This window comes from Oncorhynchus mykiss, chromosome 30, assembly GCF_057628025.1.
Source record: "Oncorhynchus mykiss isolate SJ-2025 chromosome 30, ASM5762802v1, whole genome shotgun sequence".
In the NCBI taxonomy this organism is placed as follows: domain Eukaryota; kingdom Metazoa; phylum Chordata; class Actinopteri; order Salmoniformes; family Salmonidae; genus Oncorhynchus; species Oncorhynchus mykiss.
Window position 1 is genome coordinate 2061071 of NC_143051.1, and position 15683 is coordinate 2076753.

The window sequence follows — 15683 nt, forward strand, 5'->3', positions numbered from 1 at the left end:
ATAGCTTCTAAATATAGCTTCTAAATATGACTTCTAAATATGACTTCTAAATATAACTTCTAAATATAACTTCTAAATATGACTTCTAAATATAACTTCTAAATATAACTTCTAATTATAACTTCTAAATATAACTTCTAAATATGACTTCTAAATATGACTTCTAAATATAACTTCTAATTATGACTTCTAAATATGACTTCTAATTATAACTTCTAAATATAACTTCTAAATATAACTTCTAAATATAACTTCTAAATATAACTTCTAAATATAACTTCTAAATATAACTTCTAAATATAACTTCTAAATATAACTTCTAAATATGACTTCTAAATATAACTTCTAAATATAACCTCTAAATATAACTTCTAAATATAACTTCTAAATATAACTTCTAAATAAGACTTCTAAATATAACTTCTAAATATAACTTCTAAATATAACTTCTAAATATGACTTCTAAATATAACTTCTAAATATAACTTCTAAATATGACTTCTAAATATAACTTCTAAATATAACTTCTAAATATAACTTCTAAATATGACTTCTAAATATAACTTCTAAATATAACTTCTAAATATAACTTCTAAATATGACTTCTAAATATAACTTCTAAATATAACTTCTAAATATGACTTCTAAATATAACTTCTAAATATAACTTCTAAATATAACTTCTAAATATGACTTCTAAATATGACTTCTAAATATAACTTGTAAATATAACTTCTAAATATAACTTCTAAATGTGAATTTTGATCCCTACTTCTCTTTCTCTGATAAATTGTACTAGCTTACAATGATTGTATTATTTAAACAAGTCGATGTTTCTCATCTGTGTGCATGTATTTAGTTGTATATAGTGTCTATGTGCAAGTCTGAGAAACCTGTGTGCATGGATGAGTGAGTCTGTGTGTCTGACTACAATAGAGATGGATTGAGGGGTCTGTCACACTAATCACAGTCACCTATAACGATGCACTACCTGCAGCCAACCAGCCAGTCAGTCAAACAACCAGTCAAACAGCCAACCAGCCGGTCAGTCAAACAACCAGCCAGCCCGTCAGTCAGTCAGCCAGTCAAACAGACATCCAGCCAGTCAGTCAGTCAAACAGCCAGCCAGCCAGTCAGTCAAACAGCCAGCCAGCCCATCAGTCAGTCAGCCAGTCAGCCAGTCAAACAGACAACCAGTCAGCCAGCCAGTCAGTCAAGCAGCTAACCAATCAGTCAATTTGTCAGTCAAACAACCAGCCAGCCCGTCAGTCAGTCAGCCAGTCAGCCAGCCAGTCAGTCAAGCAGCTAACCAATCAGTCAATTTGTCAGTCAAACAACCAGCCAGCCCGTCAGTCAGTCAGCCAGTCAAACAGACAACCAGTCAGTCAGTCAGTCAGCCAGTCAAACACGACATCCAGCCAGTCAGTCAGTCAGTCAAACAGACATCCAGCCAGTCAGTCAGTCAAACAGACATCCAGTCAGTCAGTCAAACAGCCAACCATTTAGCCAGTCATTCAAACAGTCAACCAGTCAGCCAGCCAGTCAGTCAAACAGCCAACCAATCAGTCAATCTGTCAGTCAAACCGCCAACCAGCCAGCCAGAAAAACACATCCCTCTACACCTCTAGCCAGCCAGCCACCCACAGGACCCACAGGACCCAGAGAGAGAGAGAGAGAGAGAGAGAGAGAGAGAGAGAGAGAGAGAGAGAGAGAGAGAGAGAGAGAGAGAGAGAGAGAGAGAGAGAGAGAGAGAGAGAGAGAGAGAGAGAGAGAGAGAGAGAGAGAGAGAGAGAGAGAGAGAGAGAGAGAGAGAGAGAGAGAGAGAGAGAGAGAGAGAGAGAGAGAGAGAGAGAGAGAGAGACAGAGAGACAGAGAAAGAGAGGTGACATGGCCTGTCCATTTACCTGTCAGCTTTTCTCTCCCCTTCAGGCTTTCTTCCTTTCACACTGCCCAGCCATCCATGCAGCAGCCTGCTCCCCACCTCCCCTGCTCCCCACCTCCCCTGCTCCCCACCTCCCCTGCACCCACCGCCCGGCTCAGCCTCCAATGAGGGATGAAGCCCATGCTATGGATGATGAATCACCCAGGAAAAGTGGATACCCGTTGGGTAGAGTGGTGGCGGAGGTGAGGCGACGGGGCGAGAGCTGTCTATGGCTGTCTATGTGTTTGCAGAGGACATGAGGCTGCATCACAGAAGGCTCAGCCCAGGGAAAGCCAAGTCAAGCCCAGTCCATGATGAAACTGTTGCTTCAGACTATTACAGAAGAAGTGAAGTGTGAATGTCGAGAGACAGAGAAAGAGAGATACTACCTTGTCTCCAGGCCCTCTGGTCCTGTTTTCTCCTCATCCTGTTTTCCAGAGTCCACCCCCAGGCCCTCCTTCACTACATTTCTACCCCTATACAGCTGCTAAAACAACAGCTGGTATAGAAACAGCTGCTAAAACAACAGCTGATGTAGAAACAGCTGGTATAACTACAGCCGGTATAGAAACAGCTGGTATAACTACAGCCGGTATAGAGACAGCTGGTATAACTACAGCTGGTATAACTACAGCTGGTATAGATACAGCTGGTATAACTACAGCTGGTATAACTACAGCTGGTATAACTACAGCTGGTATAACTAGAGCCGGTATAGAAACAGCTGGTATAACTACAGCCGGTATAGAGACAGCTGGTATAACTACAGCTGGTACAGATACAGCTGGTATAACTACAGCCAGTATAGAGACAGCTGGTATAACTACAGCTGGTATAGATACAGCTGGTATAACTACAGCCAGTATAGAGAAAGCTGGTATAGGTACAGCTGGTATAACTACAGCCGGTATAGAGACAACTGGTATAGGTACAGCTGGTATAACTACAGCTGGTATAGATACAGCTGGTATAACTACAGCCAGTATAGAGAAAGCTGGTATAGGTACAGCTGGTATAACTACAGCCGGTATAGAAACAGCTGGTATAACTACAGCCGGTATAGAGACAGCTGGTATAACTACAGCTGGTATAACTACAGCTGGTATAGATACAGCTGGTATAACTACAGCTGGTATAACTACAGCTGGTATAGATACAGCTGGTATAGAGACAGCTGGTATAGATACAGCTGGTATAACTACAGCTGGTATAGATACAGCTAGTATAGATACAGCTGGTATAACTACAGCTGGTATAACTACAGCTGGTATAGATACAGCTGGTATAGAGACAGCTGGTATAGATACAGCTGGTATAGATACAGCTGGTACAGATACAGCTGGTATAACTACAGGTGGTATAGAGACAGCTGGTATAACTACAGCTGGTACAGATACAGCTGGTATAGAGACAGCTAGTATAGATACAGCTGGTATAACTACAGCTGGTACAGATACAGCTGGTATAACTACAGCTGGTATAGATACAGCTGGTACAGATACAGCTGGTATAGAGACAGCTGGTATAACTACAGGTGGTACAGATACAGCTGGTATAACTACAGCTGGTACAGATACAGCTGGTATAACTACAGCCAGTATAGAGACAGCTGGTATAACTACAGCTGGTATAGATACAGCTGGTATAACTACAGCCAGTATAGAGAAAGCTGGTATAGGTACAGCTGGTATAACTACAGCCGGTATAGAGACAACTGGTATAGGTACAGCTGGTATAACTACAGCTGGTATAGATACAGCTGGTATAACTACAGCCAGTATAGAGAAAGCTGGTATAGGTACAGCTGGTATAACTACAGCCGGTATAGAAACAGCTGGTATAACTACAGCCGGTATAGAGACAGCTGGTATAACTACAGCTGGTATAACTACAGCTGGTATAGATACAGCTGGTATAACTACAGCTGGTATAACTACAGCTGGTATAGATACAGCTGGTATAGAGACAGCTGGTATAGATACAGCTGGTATAACTACAGCTGGTATAGATACAGCTAGTATAGATACAGCTGGTATAACTACAGCTGGTATAACTACAGCTGGTATAGATACAGCTGGTATAGAGACAGCTGGTATAGATACAGCTGGTATAGATACAGCTGGTACAGATACAGCTGGTATAACTACAGGTGGTATAGAGACAGCTGGTATAACTACAGCTGGTACAGATACAGCTGGTATAGAGACAGCTAGTATAGATACAGCTGGTATAACTACAGCTGGTATAGATACAGCTGGTACAGATACAGCTGGTATAGAGACAGCTGGTATAACTACAGGTGGTACAGATACAGCTGGTATAACTACAGGTGGTATAGAGACATCTGGTATAACTACAGCTGGTATAGATACAGCTGGTATAGAGACAGCTGGTATAGAGATATCTGATATAGATACAGCTGGTATAACTACAGGTGGTATAGAGACAGCTGGTATAGAGACATCTGGTATAGATACAGCTGTCATAACTACAGCTGGTATAGATACAGCTGGTATAGATACAGTTGGTATAGATACAGCTGGTACAGATACAGCTGGTATAGATACAGCTGGTATAACTACAGCTGGTACAGATACAGCTGGTATAGATACAGCTGGTATAACTACAGCTGGTACAGATACAGCTGGTATAGAGACAGCTGGTATAGAGACAGCTGGTATAGATACAGCTGTCATAACTATAGCTGGTATAGATACAGCTGGTATAACTATAGCTGGTACAACTACAGCTGGTATAGATACAGCTGGTATAGATACAGCTGGTATAGATACAGCTGGTATAGAGTCAGCTGGTATAACTATAGCTGGTATAGAAACAGCTGGTATAACTACAGCTGGTATAGATACAGCTGGTATAGATACAGTTTGTATAGACACAGCTGATATAGATACAGCTGGTATAGATACAGCTGGTATAGATACAGCTGGTTTAGATACAGCTGGTATATATACAGCTGGTATAACTACAGCTGGTACAGATACAGCTGGTATAGAGACAGCTGGTATAGATACAGCTGTCATAACTACAGCTGGTATAGATACAGCTGGTATAACTATAGCTGGTATAACTACAGCTGGTATAGATACAGCTGGTATAGATACAGCTGGTATAGAGTCAGCTGGTATAACTATAGCTGGTAAAGATACATCTGATATAGATACAGCTGGTATAACTACAGCTGGTATAGAAACAGCTGGTATAACTACAGCTGGTATAGATACAGCTGGTATAGATACAGTTTGTATAGACACAGCTGATATAGATACAGCTGGTATAGATACAGCTGGTATAGATACAGCTGGTTTAGATACAGCTGGTATAGATACAGCTGGTATAGATACAGCTGGTATAACTACAGCTGGTAGAATTACAGCTGGTATAACTACAGCTGGTATAGATTCAGCTGGTATAGAGACAGCTGGTATAACTACAGCTAGTCTAGATACAGCTGGTATAACTACAGCTGATATAGAGACAGCTGGTATAGAGACAGCTGGTATAACTACAGCTGGTATAGATACAGCTGGTATAACTACAGCTGGTACAGAGACAGCTGGTATAGAGACAGCTGGTATAACTACAGCTGGTATAGATACAGCTGGTATTGATACAGCTGGTTTAGATGTGTGAATGAATGGACTTGTTTATAATTATGCTAAATAACAACTTTCAGGCGACAACTGTCTCTCTTTTCTCTTTCTATATTCAGTTGTCAAAGATTATCTCCATGAGCAGCCTAGTCACGTAGCTACAGTAGGTGTTGTTTGTATACTGAAAACAGCCAAACAGCCCTCATTCCTCCCAGAGCAATCAGACAGTCAATCAGACAGTGTACCACAAGCATCCACAGGTCGATTTTCTGCCCGTGGTGAAATTGCTGTCAACAGTTTACCCCTCTTGTGCGTGTGTGTGTGTGTGTGTGTGTGTGTGTGTGTGTGTGTGTGTGTGTGTGTGTGTGTCTCTCTCTCTCCAGCGGGTGGCTCTGACTACATCCCTCTGACCACTGAACTGCCTGTGGAGTTGGACGCCTCACTGCATCCACACCCAGACCATTTACTTCCTCCATAGACCACAGAAAAACAGTTTTTTATCGTCTTTATCCCTCTCTCTCTCTCCATCCCTCTCTCTCATCCCTGTCTCTCCATCCCTCTCTCTCTCTCTCCATCCCTCTCTCTCTCTCTCCATCCCTCTCTCTCCATCCCTCTCTCTCCATCCCTCTCTCTCTCCATCCCTCTCTCTCCATCCCTCTCTCTCATCCCTGTCTCTCCATCCCTCTCCATCCCTCTCTCTCTCTCCATCCCTCTCTCTCTCCATCCCTCTCTCTCTCTCCATCCCTCTCTCTCTCCATCCCTCTCTCTCTCCATCCCTCTCTCTCTCTCCATCCCTCTCTCTCTCCATCCCTCTCTCTCTCTCTCCATCCCTCTCCATCCCTCTCCATCCCTCTCTCTCTCTCTCTCCATCCCTCTCTCTCTCCAGCCCTCTCTCTCTCTCCATCCCTGTCTCTCTCGTTGGGTGAGCCTGATGTTCCGCCTCGTGCCTAAAACATGGAGAAAGGGGACAACATTTTGACACATCTACAAATTCTATGTTTTACACAATATCGTATCATGTTTGATGAGTTACTGACCTGATTGTCCACAGGCTCAATGTGCTGTTGTCTCCAGAACTGGATCACATTGGCACAGAATGTCCATTAACCCGGATGGCCTAAGAAGTGATGTAAACCTGTTGGCCTGGAAACCAAAGAGACATTTGGTCAATGGGTTAGGTCTTTTTCAATGCTGTGTCACCATCTTTATCTGGACAGAAAATTCATTGTTTATCATAACACAAACACACCTTGGACAATGTGATAAGTGGTCCCTCAACACCCCATTTTAAGTAAGGAGAACCATCTCTGGATCCCCCTCTTCTGTCAGGGTGGATGAGTCTGGATTCTCCTCTTCTGTCACGGTGGATGAGTCTGGATTCTCCTCTTCTGTCACGGTGGAAGAGTCTGGATTCTCCTCTTCTGTCACGGTGGAAGAGTCTGGATTCTCCTCTTCTGTCACGGTGGATGAGTCTGGATTCTCCTCTTCTGTCACGGTGGAAGAGTCTGGATTCTCCTCTTCTGTCACGGTGGAAGAGTCTGGATTCTCCTCTTCTGTCATGGTGGATGAGTCTGGATTCTCCTATTCTGTCACGGTGGAAGAGTCTGGATTCTCCTCTTCTATCACGGTGGATGAGTCTGGATCCTCCTCTTCTGTCACGGTGGATGAGTCTGGATTCTCCATAACGGACACTGCCATATAACGGACACTGCCATATAACGGACACCGCCATATAACGGACACTGCCATATAACGGACACCGCTATATAACGGACACCGCCATATAACGGACACCGCCATATAACGGACACCGCCATATAACGGACACCGCCATATAACGGACACCGCCATATAACGGACACCGCCATATAACGGACACCGCCATATAAAGGACACTGCCATATAACGGACACTGCCATATAACGGACACTGCCATATAACGGACACTGCCATATAAAGGACACTGCCATATAAAGGACACTGCCATATAAAGGACACTGCCATATAACGGACACCGCCATATAACGGACACCGCCATATAACGGACACTGCCATATAAAGGACACTGCCATATAACGGACACCGCCATATAAAGGACACCGCCATATAACGGACACTGCCATATAACGGACACTGCCATATAACGGACACTGCCATATAAAGGACACTGCCATATAAAGGACACCGCCATATAAAGGACACCGCCATATAAAGGACACTGCCATATAACGGACACTGCCATATAACGGACACTGTCATATAAAGGACACTGCCATATAACGGACACTGCCATATAAAGGACACTGCCATATAAAGGACACTGCCATATAACGGACACTGCCATATAACGGACACTGCCATATAACGGACACTGCCATATAACGGACACCGCCATATAAAGGACACCGCCATATAACGGACACCGCCATATAAAGGACACCGCCATATAACGGACACTGCCATATAAAGGACACTGCCATATAACGGACACTGCCATAAATACAGAAAAGTGTTGTTTTATGTCACATGATTTTTGGGCAAATCCGTCAAGACACCAACACAGGTTTCAAAACAACCCGTGATTTTTATTGAATATAACTATGCCCCCCCCCCTTATATTTTATGGTAATGACATTCATATTTTAGTGCAGACTGTTATCAATGATTTATCAACAGCTGTAACAAGTTGTCCAGCGTAGGAAATCCTCACGGCTACCCTACAGTAGCTTCTAGAAAAACCAATATGGGACGCAGGTGATTTATCTTATTTTCTGTCAGTTTGCTGCCCCCATCATCTTGGTACATTTTGCAGAATTAAAACTAGATAATTCGATTCTGATTGATGATCTGTAATCCCAGAGGACCACATATTGGCCATGTTTTTAAAAAATCTCTTATTAACTCTGTTTTTATCTGACAATGATGGTTTTATGTTGCTGCTTTCTTGACCAGGGCTCACTTGGGAAAGAGAGGTCAATCTCCATATGATTTTGCGGCTAAATAAAGTGTTCAAATTAAAGAGGAGAAAAGTTATAGTTAGCTAGTTAGGAGAAGCTAATACTGTCTGTTCCCCTACTACTATTCCCTGTGAGGAATTCTACCAGACCTGGGAGCTCACAAGGGAATCATTTGAAACAATCATATAAATGTTTTTTTTTTACCACAGTAAAGTTAATCACATTTCATATGGTAATTTGAATTAGCCACGCTCTTCCTCTCTCTCTCTGAGCAAGTCGACTTTAATCCCAATCTAATTAGTAATTATATGCTTGGAGATTGATTGAAAGAACCAAGGCATCCCAGCTAACAACAAAACGTTCCCACGACTTTAGAGAACGTTCCAATAAGAGTCACGGTCAACAGCTAACATTTTCATTGGAATGTTTTCTGTGATGTGCAAGGATTGTTTCCAAGAGACCATTCCCTTAAAGGAATACCCTTTATCTATCTATGTATTTATTTTTCTCCAGAGTCAGGTGAACTAGTGGAGAAGCTGTTTCTAGTCCCAGTGTAGGTCTGTACGGTTCCCCTCAACTGTGTCTTATTAGAGTAACTACTGTATGTCTGTGTCTGTCTGGCCCTGAATTGGATACACAGGAGGAAACATGATCACAATTCTAGAGCATCGTATATTTATTTTACATCTTTTATTTCACCTTTATTTAACCAGGCAGGCCAGTTGAGAACACCTTTATTTAACCAGGTAGGCTAGTTGAGAACACCTTTATTTAACCAGGTAGGCTAGTTGAGAACACCTTTATTTAACCAGGCAGGTCAGTTGAGAACACCTTTATTTAACCAGGTAGGCTAGTTGAGAACACCTTTATTTAACCAGGTAGGCTAGTTGAGAACACCTTTATTTAACCAGGTAGGCTAGTTGAGAACACCTTTATTTAACCAGGTAGGCCAGTTGAGAACACCTTTATTTAACCAGGCAGGTCAGTTGAGAACACCTTCATTTAACCAGGCAGGTCAGTTGAGAACACCTTTATTTAACCAGGTAGGCTAGTTGAGAACACCTTTATTTAACCAGGTAGGCTAGTTGAGAACACCTTTATTTAACCAGGTAGGCTAGTAGAGAACACCTTTATTTAACCAGGTAGGCCAGTTGAGAACACCTTTATTTAACCAGGCAGGTCAGTTGAGAACACCTTCATTTAACCAGGCAGGTCAGTTGAGAACACCTTTATTTAACCAGGTAGGTCAGTTGAGAACACCTTTATTTAACCAGGCAGGTCAGTTGAGAACACCTTCATTTAACCAGGCAGGTCAGTTGAGAACACCTTTATTTAACCAGGCAGGTCAGTTGAGAACACCTTTATTTAACCAGGCAGGTCAGTTGAGAACACCTTTATTTAACCAGGTAGGCCAGTTGAGAACACCTTTATTTAACCAGGCAGGTCAGTTGAGAACACCTTCATTTAACCAGGCAGGTCAGTTGAGAACACCTTTATTTAACCAGGCAGGTCAGTTGAGAACACCTTTATTTAACCAGGCAGGTCAGTTGAGAACACCTTTATTTAACCAGGCAGGTCAGTTGAGAACACCTTTATTTAACCAGGCAGGCCAGTTGAGAACACCTTTATTTAACCAGGCAGGCCAGTTGAGAACACCTTTATTTAACCAGGCAGGCCAGTTGAGAACACCTTCATTTAACCAGGCAGGTCAGTTGAGAACACCTTTATTTAACCAGGCAGGCCAGTTGAGAACACCTTTATTTAACCAGGCAGGCCAGTTGAGAACAAGTTCGACCTGGCCTACCTGGCCAAGATAAAGCAAAGCAGTTCGACACATACAACAACACAGAGTTACACATGGAATAAACAAAACATACAGTCAATAATACAGTAGAAAAATAAGAAAAACAAAAAGTCTATATACAGCATGTGCAAATGAGGTAAGATAAGGGAGTTAAAGGCAATAAAAAGGCCATGTTGGCGAAGTAATTACAATATAGCAATTAAACACTGGAGTGATAGATGTGCAGAAGTTGGATGGGCTATTTACGGATGGGCTGTGTACAGGTGAAGTGATCTGTGAGCTGCTCTGACAGCTGGTGCTTAAAGCTAGTGAGGGAGATATAAGTCTCCAGCTTCAGTTCGTTCCAGTCATTATTGGCAGCAGACAACTGGAAAGAGAGGAGGAAAGGAGGAATTGGCTTTGAGAGTGACCGGTGAGATATGCCTGCTGAAGTACGTGCTACGGGTGGGTGGTGTTATGGTGACCAGTGAGCTGTATATAAGGCGGGGCTTTACCTAGCAGAGACTTGTAGATGAGCTGTAGCCAGTGGGTTTGGCGACGAGAGTGACGCGAGGGCCAGCCAACGAGAGCGTACAGGTCGCAGTGGTGGGTAGTATATGGGGCTTTGGTGACAAAACGGATGGCGCTGTGATAGACTGCATCCAGTTTGTTGAGTAGAGTGTTGGAGTATATCCCCCCTGTATATGAACCAAGTGTTCTCTGTATGATCTATTAGCCTACCAAGGCTAACAACACAGTAGTAAAACTAATGTCACAAAGAGAGAGACTGTTTGACAAAGGAGTATTCTGCCACCATGAGTTATCATGGTAGAGATCTCCTGCCGTCTCACTGGTTAACGAAGGGACAATAGACCTGATTTAATAAATTAACCAATCAGTCATATTTAAATATCAACCCTGATTAAGGAGCTGTATCACTCTGATTAAAACACTTTATTAATTATTTATTCTGATTTAAAATACTTTATTAATTCATTATTCTGATTAAAACACTTAATTAATTAAAGATTAATAATCTTTACTAGAGGGACATTGCATAAAAAACAGTTTAGAAATATCTGATTGGGATAAAGAGGACGAGAAAATTAATCAAACCAAATTTTGCGCTTAAAGGTGAAGTTCACTCAAAAACACTTCTGTGTCATTTCTAACACTTGCCTAAGTGTGTCAGTACCCCAGACAGTTTTTAGGTCCATTGTTTGAGGACTTAGATTTCTGTATTTTTACATCAAAATGCAGAATTTCAGAAATGACCTAAAATCCATAAAAATTATTTTATCAACAAAGCATTGTATTACCTTGTAAATGTGTTGTTTTAATGTAAAAATTATTCACAAAAAGGGCAAATACCTACATCGTGCACGAAGGTCACCCATATGAATCTGTAATCTGGTAAAAACTCTTCTTCATGGTTCTAAAATGGATAATTATAGGAGGCGGGACGAAGGAGTGTCTTACTATTAGTCTTCAAGAAAGGAAATCAGAACGAAGTGAAGATAACAAAGAGGGCAGCTAGCGAGGCTAGCGGTTAGTAGTCTGATGTAAAGTAAGGCTAGTAGTTAGTAGTCTGATGTAAAGTAAGGCTAGCGGTTAGTAGTCTGATGTAAAGTAAGGCTAGTAGTTAGTAGTCTGATGTAAAGTAAGGCTAGTGGTTAGTAGTCTGATGTAAAGTAAGGCTAGTGGTTAGTAGTCTGATGTAAAGTAAGGCTAGCGGTTAGTAGTCTGATGTAAAGTAAGGCTAGCGGTTAGTAGTCTGACAAAGTAAGGCTAGCGGTTAGTAGTCTGATGTAAAGTAAGGCTAGCGGTTAGTAGTCTGATGTAAAGTAAGGCTAGTGGTTAGTAGTCTGATGTAAAGTAAGGCTAGCGGTTAGTAGTCTGATGTAAAGTAAGGCTAGCGGTTAGTAGTCTGATGTAAAGTAAGGCTAGCGGTTAGTAGTCTGATGTAAAGTAAGGCTAGTGGTTAGTAGTCTGACAAAGTAAGGCTAGCGGTTAGTAGTCTGATGTAAAGTTAGGCTAGCGGTTAGTAGTCTGACAAAGTAAGGCTAGTGGTTAGTAGTCTGATGTAAAGTAAGGCTAGCGGTTAGTAGTCTGATGTAAAGTAAGGCTAGCGGTTAGTAGTCTGATGTAAAGTAAGGCTAGTGGTTAGTAGTCTGATGTAAAGTAAGGCTAGTAGTTAGTAGTCTGATGTAAAGTAAGGCTAGTGGTTAGTAGTCTGATGTAAAGTAAGGCTAGTGGTTAGTAGTCTGATGTAAAGTAAGGCTAGCGGTTAGTAGTCTGATGTAAAGTAAGGCTAGTGGTTAGTAGTCTGATGTAAAGTAAGGCTAGTGGTTAGTAGTCTGACGCAAAGTAAGGCTAGTGGTTAGTAGTCTGATGTAAGGCTAGCGGTTAGTAGTCTGACGTAAAGTAAGGCTCGCGGTTAGTAGTCTGATGTAAAGTAAGGCTAGTGGTTAGTAGTCTGACGTAAAGTAAGGCTAGTGGTTAGTAGTCTGATGTAAGGCTAGCGGTTAGTAGTCTGACGTAAAGTAAGGCTAGCGGTTAGTAGTCTGATGTAAAGTAAGGCTTGTGGTTAGTAGTCTGACGTAAGGCTAGCGGTTAGTAGTCTGACGTAAGGCTAGCGGTTAGTAGTCTGATGTAAAGTAAGGCTAGCGGTTAGTAGTCTGATGTAAAGTAAGGCTTGTGGTTAGTAGTCTGACGTAAGGCTAGCGGTTAGTAGTCTGACGTAAAGTAAGGCTAGCGGTTAGTAGTCTGACGTAAAGTAAGGCTAGCGGTTAGTAGTCTGATGTAAAGTAAGGCTAGCGGTTAGTAGTCTGACGTAAAGTAAGGCTAGCGGTTAGTAGTCTGATGTAAAGTTAGGCTAGCGGTTAGTAGTCTGACGTAAAGTAAGGCTAGCGGTTAGTAGTCTGATGTAAAGTAAGGCTAGCGGTTAGTAGTCTGACGTAAAGTAAGGCTAGCGGTTAGTAGTCTGATGTAAAGTTAGGCTAGCGGTTAGTAGTCTGACAAAGTAAGGCTAGCGGTTAGTAGTCTGATGTAAAGTAAGGCTAGCGGTTAGTAGTCTGACGTAAAGTAAGGCTAGCGGTTAGTAGTCTGATGTAAAGTTAGGCTAGTGGTTAGTAGTCTGACAAAGTAAGGCTAGCGGTTAGTAGTCTGATGTAAAGTAAGGCTAGCGGTTAGTAGTCTGATGTAAAGTAAGGCTAGCGGTTAGTAGTCTGACGTAAAGTAAGGCTAGTGGTTAGTAGTCTGATGTAAAGTAAGGCTAGCGGTTAGTAGTCTGACAAAGTAAGGCTAGCGGTTAGTAGTCTGATGTAAAGTAAGGCTAGTGGTTAGTAGTCTGATGTAAAGTAAGGCTAGTGGTTAGTAGTCTGATGTAAAGTAAGACTAGTGGTTAGTAGTCTGACAAAGTAAGGCTAGCGGTTAGTAGTCTGATGTAAAGTAAGGCTAGTGGTTAGTAGTCTGATGTAAGCCTAGCGGTTAGTAGTCTGATGTAAAGTAAGGCTAGCGGTTAGTAGTCTGATGTAAAGTAAGGCTAGCTATCCGATCTGAGCAGTTTCCTTCCTCTCCAGCAACTGAGACAGGAAGGACGCCTGTATCTTTGTAGTTACTGGGTGTATTGATACCCAATCCAAAATGTAATTAATAAATTCAACATGCTCAAACAGATATTCAATGTTTTTTACCCATCTACCAATAGAGTACCACAGTATGAGTCATAATACCCATAAAACCTAGCGGTGAAAAAGGGAAATGGTTCCAATCGTTTTTCCACCATTCATTTTTCCTATAGACGATTTTGTAAATCTCTCCAGGACAAGGTGACATTTATCAATTTATTCGCCTGTATTTAGCCCCCAAATATGAAATAATAATTAGCTGATAATGAGGCTATCATAAAGAAGTACAAATGCCTTGATGATCTGGACGAGACTGCCGAATCGAGGCAAAGGTAAGAATCTCCGGATGTAATGTTAGCTAAATGTACTAATGACTAAATTGGCAACATTTTCTTTAAATGGTCAATTCTGTGAACTGTCTTGTGCAAGTTTTAAATGGACACAAAACCTGTTAGCAAAGGTGTCAGCTAGAGATGACGTGCAGGAGCATGCTGGGATTTGTAGTTTTGCATGATGTCTACTTTGATGCCAATTAAAAAAAAATGTAATCTGAAAGGAAATAGAGACGAATATATTGATAAAAGTCCCCTTTTCCGAGAGAGAATTACATGGTTATCAAAATGTCATGCCAGAGCGAGCCTACACGAAACACAGACCTTATTTTAAGTGTTTCCAAAAATTACCCTATGGGAAAAATATATGCTGTAAAATGATTGGAGCCATTTCCTTATTTGACCGCTAGGTTTTATGTGTACTATGACACCTCCACTGTGGGGCTCTATGGGTGCTCTTCTTTGCGAGGCATTGGAAAACCTCCCTGGTCTTTGTGGTTGAATCTGTGTTTGAAATTCATTGCCTGCCTAAGGGACCTTATAGATAAATGTACGTGTGGGGTACAGAGATGAGGAAGTCATTCAGAAATCATGTTAAAAACACTATTATTGCACACAGAGTGAGTCATTGCAATTTCCTATGTGACTTGTTAAGCACATTTATACTTCTGAACATATTTAGGCTTGCCATAACAAAGGGGTTGAATACTTGTTGACTCAAGACATTTAAGATAAAAAATAAACAAATTCCACGTTGATATTATGGGGTATTGTGTGTAGACAAGTGACGCACTCTCAATATCATATGTTTACAATGCAGGATGTAAAATACCACAATGTGGGAAAAGTCAAGGGGTCTGAATACTTTCTGAAGGTGCTGTAGCCTCGCTATTGTGATTTTATTGTGTTATTATGTTATATTTTTATTTGCAAATGTTCGTACTTTTTTTTAACTGTTGGAAAAGGTTATTAAATCATTATTGGGAAGGGTTTTTAACTCATTGTTGGGAAAGGTTTTTAACTCATTGTTGGGAAGGGTTTTAAACTCATTGTTGGGAAAGGTTTTTAACTCATTGTTGGGAAAGGTTTTTAACTCATTGTTGGGAAAGGTTTTTAAGGGCTCGTAAACATTTCACTGTAAAGTCTTCATCTGTTGAATTCTGGCATATGACAAATAACATTTGATTTGAATGCTGGAGTTTGAGGCAGGCAGCTCGACATGTAGAAAGAGGAATACAACACAAAGGTTGTGTACTGCCCGGTACAGTATAGTACAGTATAGTACAGTATAGTACAGTATAATACAGTATAATACAGTATAGTACAGCATAGTACAGCATAGTACAGTATAGTACAGTATAGTACAGTATAGTACAGCATAGTACAGTATAGTACAGTATAATACAGTATAATACAGTATAGTACAGCATAGTACAGTATAGTACAGTAT